Source organism: Enhydra lutris, unplaced genomic scaffold, assembly GCF_002288905.1.
Source record: "Enhydra lutris kenyoni isolate GAN:26980312 unplaced genomic scaffold, ASM228890v2 scaffoldscaffold26, whole genome shotgun sequence".
NCBI classification, from domain to species: Eukaryota; Metazoa; Chordata; class Mammalia; order Carnivora; family Mustelidae; genus Enhydra; species Enhydra lutris.
In genome coordinates, this window is record NW_019154110.1 from 9,336,697 (window position 1) to 9,342,696 (window position 6,000).

Sequence of the window (6,000 nt, forward strand, 5' to 3'; positions counted from 1 at the left end):
TGGGAAAAAGTACATAGAGTGTCTCAGGTGCCACCACCGCCCCCCCAGGAGACATGGATTAATTAACATGTCTGGTACCTATGGAAACCATGCTTGTAAAAATCTCCCAGACAACTCTAATATGCAGCCAAGTTTATAAATCAAATATCTAAACTATCTACTCAATAAACATGTATCAATTAGTCTCTCATTAAATATCCCTAAGGTTAACATGATAAACTCTTTCCAAATTGGTCACAATAATCTCAACCATACTGTATGGCCTTTAGCAGTGTGACACTGATACTCTACCCTTCCCGAAGTGTCCCCTCCCCTTCGACGTGGGCTACATTTGTGACTTTTTCAACCAAAAGAATGAGGAAAGTGATAATGAAGGACTCCCAGGCCTAGGCCTTAAGAGGCCCTACGGCTTTCATTATGGCTGCCTTGGAAGTCAACCACCATGTAAAAGGAACCCCATATTGATTAATGACTGATGAGACACCAAGAGAGAGTCCAACCTCAGGGAGGAGAACCAAGATGTCTCAGCCAACAGCTAGCACAGAAACCCACGTATTTTGAGTGAAGCCATGTTGGAGTTCCCAGTCCAATGAAATCACCTGGAGCAAGGCGATATGTCCTTCTTCCCTGGATTACAATTCACAGAATCATGAGCCATAAAATGGCTGTCATTTGAAGCTACTAAACATATTAGGATGATTTGCTACACACTGGTAGATACTGAAATAGTCAGAAATCCAACTCACTTTCAGCAATCATTCAACTGTTTCCCAGCTTTGATGACCAAGAAACTCTTCTTCATATTCATTACAATTTCTCCCCCTTCAATTTAAGCCCATGTCCTCTTAAATCTTTGAAGTACGGGAAGAACAGTTAGTCAAAATCCCCCCAGCAAAAACTATTCTTATACTTGAAGATGGTAATCGAGCCATCCCTTAGCTTTTCCTTCTGTCGGCTAAAATCATTCCTTTTTTAAAAAACTTATAATCAGGGGCGCCTGGGTGGCTCAGTGGGTTAAGCCTCTGCCTTCGGCTCGGGTCATGATCTCAGGGTCCTGGGATCGAGCCCCACATCGGGTTCCCTGCTCAGTGGGGAGCCTGCTTCCCCTCCTCTCTCTGCCTGCCTCTCTGCCTACTTGTGGTCTCTCTCTGCCAAATAAATAAATAAAATCTTAAAAAAAAAAAAACTTATAATGATAGGACTTATTTTTAAACTTTTTAATCATTTTTATCCTCTCAAGTATTGGGGCGGCGGGGGTGGGGAAGAGAATGACAGAAACTAGATGCCACATGCCAGTACTTAACAGAGATTACTTCCTAGCCCTTATGGTTCATCTTTCCATAATCCAATTCCACAAAAGTTTATTACCCTACAAATGTAACCATTTACTGAAATTACCATGAAACCTTTTGGGTTCTTAACACTCCGCTTACTCTATCTTGTGCTGACTCCCTTCACTCATCAACCTGGTCTGACACTCCATTATTGAAATATGTTTTTAATAAATTCTAGGTATTTGAAGCATGATAGAAAAGCTTGAGGTTGGGGGCGCCTGGGTGGCTCAGTGGGTTAAGCCTCTGCCTTCGGCTCGGGTCATGATCTCGGGGTCCTGGGATCGAGTCCCGCATCAGGCTCTCTGCTCGGCGGGGAGCCTGCTTCCCTCTCTCTCTCTGCCTGCCTCTCTGTCTACTTGTGATCTCTCTCTGTCAAATAAATAAATAAAATCTTAAAAAAAAAAAAAAAGAAAAGAAAAGCTTGAGGTTGGAAGGCACACCATTAATTTCAATCAAGGTCTCTAAGCACATTCAAGGCCTTTCTGTAGGTCAGAAGGCTCTGGGTACCTCCTTCTACTTCGATGGTAAAGCGGCCTTATAAAAGGCAAGATCTTTAGCACTTGCCTACTGAGCAAAGCACCTTTTCTGTAGAAACCAATAGGGTGTATTTAACTACAAAGAGACAAACCAGTTGCTTAACGCAATGTAAAAACATGCTGTCTCTCTGAAGTCTTACCTGAATGTATACTTCAATGTCAAAAGTAGCTTTATAATCACCAGTAAAATAGGGATAATAAAACCTACCCAACACAGAATATTGTAGGTGTCAAATAAAATGACACAAGGGAAATAATTTTGTAAAGTATTATAAAAATGTTAGGTGATAATGTGGAACTAAGTTTCAGCAAGCCCAATAAATCTTCAAATTAACTTTGAATGGTAACCTGATGATTTCAGGTGACATATATGGAATAGCACCACGGGCTCAAGTTCACCAAACAGAAACTAAAAACATGCCACCTAACAAGACAGCTTACGAATTTTCTTTTCTTTTCTTTTTTTTAAGATTTTTTTTATTTATTTATTTCTTTGACACAGAGAGAGAGAGATCACAAGTACACAGAGAGGCAGGCAGAGAGAGAGGGAGAAGCAGGCTCCCCGCTGAGCAGAGAGCCCGATGCGGGGCTCGATCCCAGAACCCCGAGATCATGACCTGAGCCGAAGGCAGAGGCTTTAACCCACTGAGCCACCCAGGCGCGGCGCCCCAGCTTACGAATTTTCTAATACTGCCAAGACTAATAAAGATGTTTGGACTAATGGTTTGACACTGGGGACCCACTTCAGCCCTGTCTGATAGTGTTGGGCTCTCGGCCAGGGAGCAGGTGTAGAGAAGGAACAGTCTACTAGAAGAAACAGACAGTGCTGTGGAAGTCCAAATAAGGAGAACAACTCTAACTCTACTTGACGAAGGCAGGGAAGGTTTCGCATATGAATAAGTCTCCTGGGGGATGAGTACTTTGCGAGTCAAGAGGGTGAGGCCACTTCACCTAGAACAACATGCTATAACTAGAGACTGGGAAGATGGGAGAAATTCGGTGAGGATGGAAAGGAGAGAGGTAAGCCGGGTAACAGTAACAGGTAGGACAAGGTGACATTCTAAAGGGCTTTACCTGTCAAGCTAAGTAGAAAACAGGAATCTAATGGCACTCTGAAAACCTGAGAATGAGAACATTTGATCTGGGCCTTTAGGAATATAACTTTGGCAACAACGTGGAGGGGACGGGAGCAGAGAAAGACCTAAGGTGGGGTGGTAAAGCCCGGTCAAGACTGGATGGAGGGGGCACCTGGCTGGCTCAGTCAGCAGAGCATGCAACTCTTATTCTTGTCCAGTTGTCTAGTTCAAGCCCCACACTGCGGGGTAGAGGTTATGTAAAAATAAATAAATAAACAAACAAACAAATAAATAAATAAATAGTTTTTAAAAAGAAGATTTGATAAGGCTCTCAACCAGAAGTTACTCAAATTCCTGGAGGCAAAGTGGGTAAAATGTGACATCTTTAGTCTTTAACATCTGGGAGAATGGTTACCTGTAATCTTTGAGAGTGCAGGCGCTGTCTCTAAGTATTCACACACAAAATTTGAAGACATTGGGCTGGTTAAACAAAATGTCTAGTAAATTAAGGCAATACAGTGGGAATGAAGGAAAGCCACACATCGATCAAACGGTACTCCAATAACATCATCAAAAGCGCTTAGCAGAGGGGTGCCTGGGTGGCTCAGTCTTAAGTATCTGCCTTTGGCTCAGGTCATGATCCCAGGTCCTGGGATCGAGTCCTGCATCGGGCTCCCTGCTCCATGGGAAGACTGTTCTTCTCCCACGCCCCCTGTGTCTCTGTCAAAAAAATAAGTAAAATCTTAAAAAAAAAAGCACTTAGCAACCATGGACTTAGCATATTTAGGTGATGTGAGGCATAAACAATGAACAGGAAGACCTGGTAGACATCATTAACAGAGTTCAAACCTACAGCAACAGAAGCAGCTGACTGGTCCTCGGTGGGAAGATAACGTATGCCATTTTAGATCCCTTTTGAACACTCTGGTAGGTTTTTCAAGTTGGGTAAAGTTTATCAAGTTGGAAATAAAGATCTGAAGCTTGGGAGAGACAGCTGGACTACTAAACATACTGAGGATAGCTGAATTTACGGGCCTATTTGAGATCCTTGGAGTAAGGGATGGTGGGGGGAGGCGAGGGAAGAGTGGAAAGATGCCCAAGGTGAAGTCTTGGAGCCTCTCAACGTTTATGGGATAGCCAAAAGAGAATGCAAAGAAATAATAGAAGGATACTCTGGAAACTCAAAAGAGACAAGGTAACCTCAAAGCCAGATGAAGAGGGTCACTGGGGGAAAGAAGAATGGCCCCACAGTGCCACAATGCCAGGCCAAGATTAAGTAAGGTGGAGGCTGAAACCACAACATTGGGTTTGGTAATCTGGAGTTTACTTATGATCTTTAGGAAAACATGAGTAAGGTAATGTGGGCAGAAGCCAAAATAACAAAGGGTTGATAAGAGAATCAGAGTTGAGGAAGTATACAATATAGGTTCCTCCTCATTCTACCCTTACTGAGAACCAACCATGTCCCAAGGAATATGGATATCATTCTAACAAAACAGACACTGATTCTTGACGTACGCTATGATCAGAGTAAACAGTGCTGTCCTATGTACTCATCCAGTCTTGGTGAGTAAGAAAAGACTCCATGGAAGAAATGACTGGCTCTGAAGCCAGCCAGGTGAAGTTGGGGCAGGGTGTTTTAGAGAGAGCTGGCTGGTGTAAAGGCCTGGGGTAAAAGAACACATGGGCCATCTGAGGGGAACTGTAAGGAGCAGAAGCAAACTCTGAGAGGGGCAACTGCCTAGCAGTGAGGCTTAAGTGTTAAAAAGTTTTGAAGTGAAGAGCAGGAGGGAGATAGAGCAGTAGTCTGAACAGAATTAGGGATGAGGGGAGGTTCTTCATAGTACCTCAGAGAAAAATATGGAAACTTGCTGATAAGACAGTGTTTCCCTAAAATTCAATATTCCAGTGATTAGATAGATAATAAAATACATTTGCTTCTCTCTCTTTCTCTAATAATGGTTTAGTTTGACTAAACTATTTCTCACAAGACACAAAAAAGGACAGAAAATACAAGAGCAAAAGATGGATAAAAGCTGTAAACCTGATATGTTTGTCTTCTCTAAGGTTTCTATGATAAATGGTCTACTTAGGACTAAAACCACATCCAGATCCCAAATGAAATGAAACTTTCCCCCTCAAGACCTCTTCTAAAGGCCTAAGGGACTGACTTTAAGATACCCATACTGCTGAGGCAATTCTGAAGACAAAGGATTTCCCATTCCTCCTGCAGCTCAGTCTAGCTAGTAAAACTAAGAGAAAACAGTCTGGGGTTACCTGATTTTGCCTGTTTCAAAACATTACCACAGCAGAGAGCAAGCAGCCTCCAGTTCCTGCCGCTGAGGTCCTTGGAGCCATTTCAGATGAGCTCATCTCAGGAACCAACAGCAGCAGCTTTCAGGCAAAGTGAATGGTGCCGCCTGGGGACGTGTCTTTGGTAAGTAAGCAAGATTGCAACAGAGCAGGCAGTTTACCCGGGGCAGTGCTGACTCATGCGAGGCAAACTCCTGCTTCCCAAACAACCCAGCCGGAGCCAACGCAATCAACCGCAACTCAGAAAAGAAGAGGTGCCCCACTGATTTTTTTAAATGGAGTGCTGACTAATGGGGGCTGGTCCCTCACTCCCTTCTTGCTGGTTGCTCAGCGGACCCTGGAGCCCTTACCTGGAAGGCTCCACGGGTCACATTCTGAAATTTCATTTGAGAACAGGTTGGGGCTCAGGACAGCAAGATTACTGAAGGTAGCAGTTTCACAGCCTTGAAGATCTCCCCTGAGAGGCTGATAAAGAAGTCACTTTGCATTTATAAATTAGAACATCTGGGTCAGAGGAATTGAGGAACTTGTCCGGTCATCGCTAGTTGGTCAAATCACCCGAGTGAATTTTTGTCAGCTTTAACCAGGCTCTCCTTTCTGTTTCCCCATTAGGCCATCCCTGACCTCTCTATTTCCCTAGACAGTGCAGAATCTCTAATTAAGACAGAAGTAACTGAAGGCTTTAATCAGCTGCCACACACAGTTAAAGCCACATTATCCACCAGCATACCTACCGGATGC

General features: G+C 43.5%; 1 protein-coding gene across 1 annotated transcript in view; it reads right to left on the bottom strand.

The window, feature by feature from the left end:
- The window catches only part of LOC111151513 (ring finger and FYVE like domain containing E3 ubiquitin protein ligase), a 47,005-nt gene extending 41,635 nt beyond the window's left edge, over positions 1-5,370 (bottom strand). Inside the window, exon 1 of the mRNA XM_022509550.1 lies at positions 5,224-5,370. The gene's annotated coding sequence lies outside the window, so the exon portion shown is untranslated. The remainder of the gene's footprint in view (positions 1-5,223) is intronic.
- Positions 5,371-6,000: the final 630 nt, after the last annotated feature.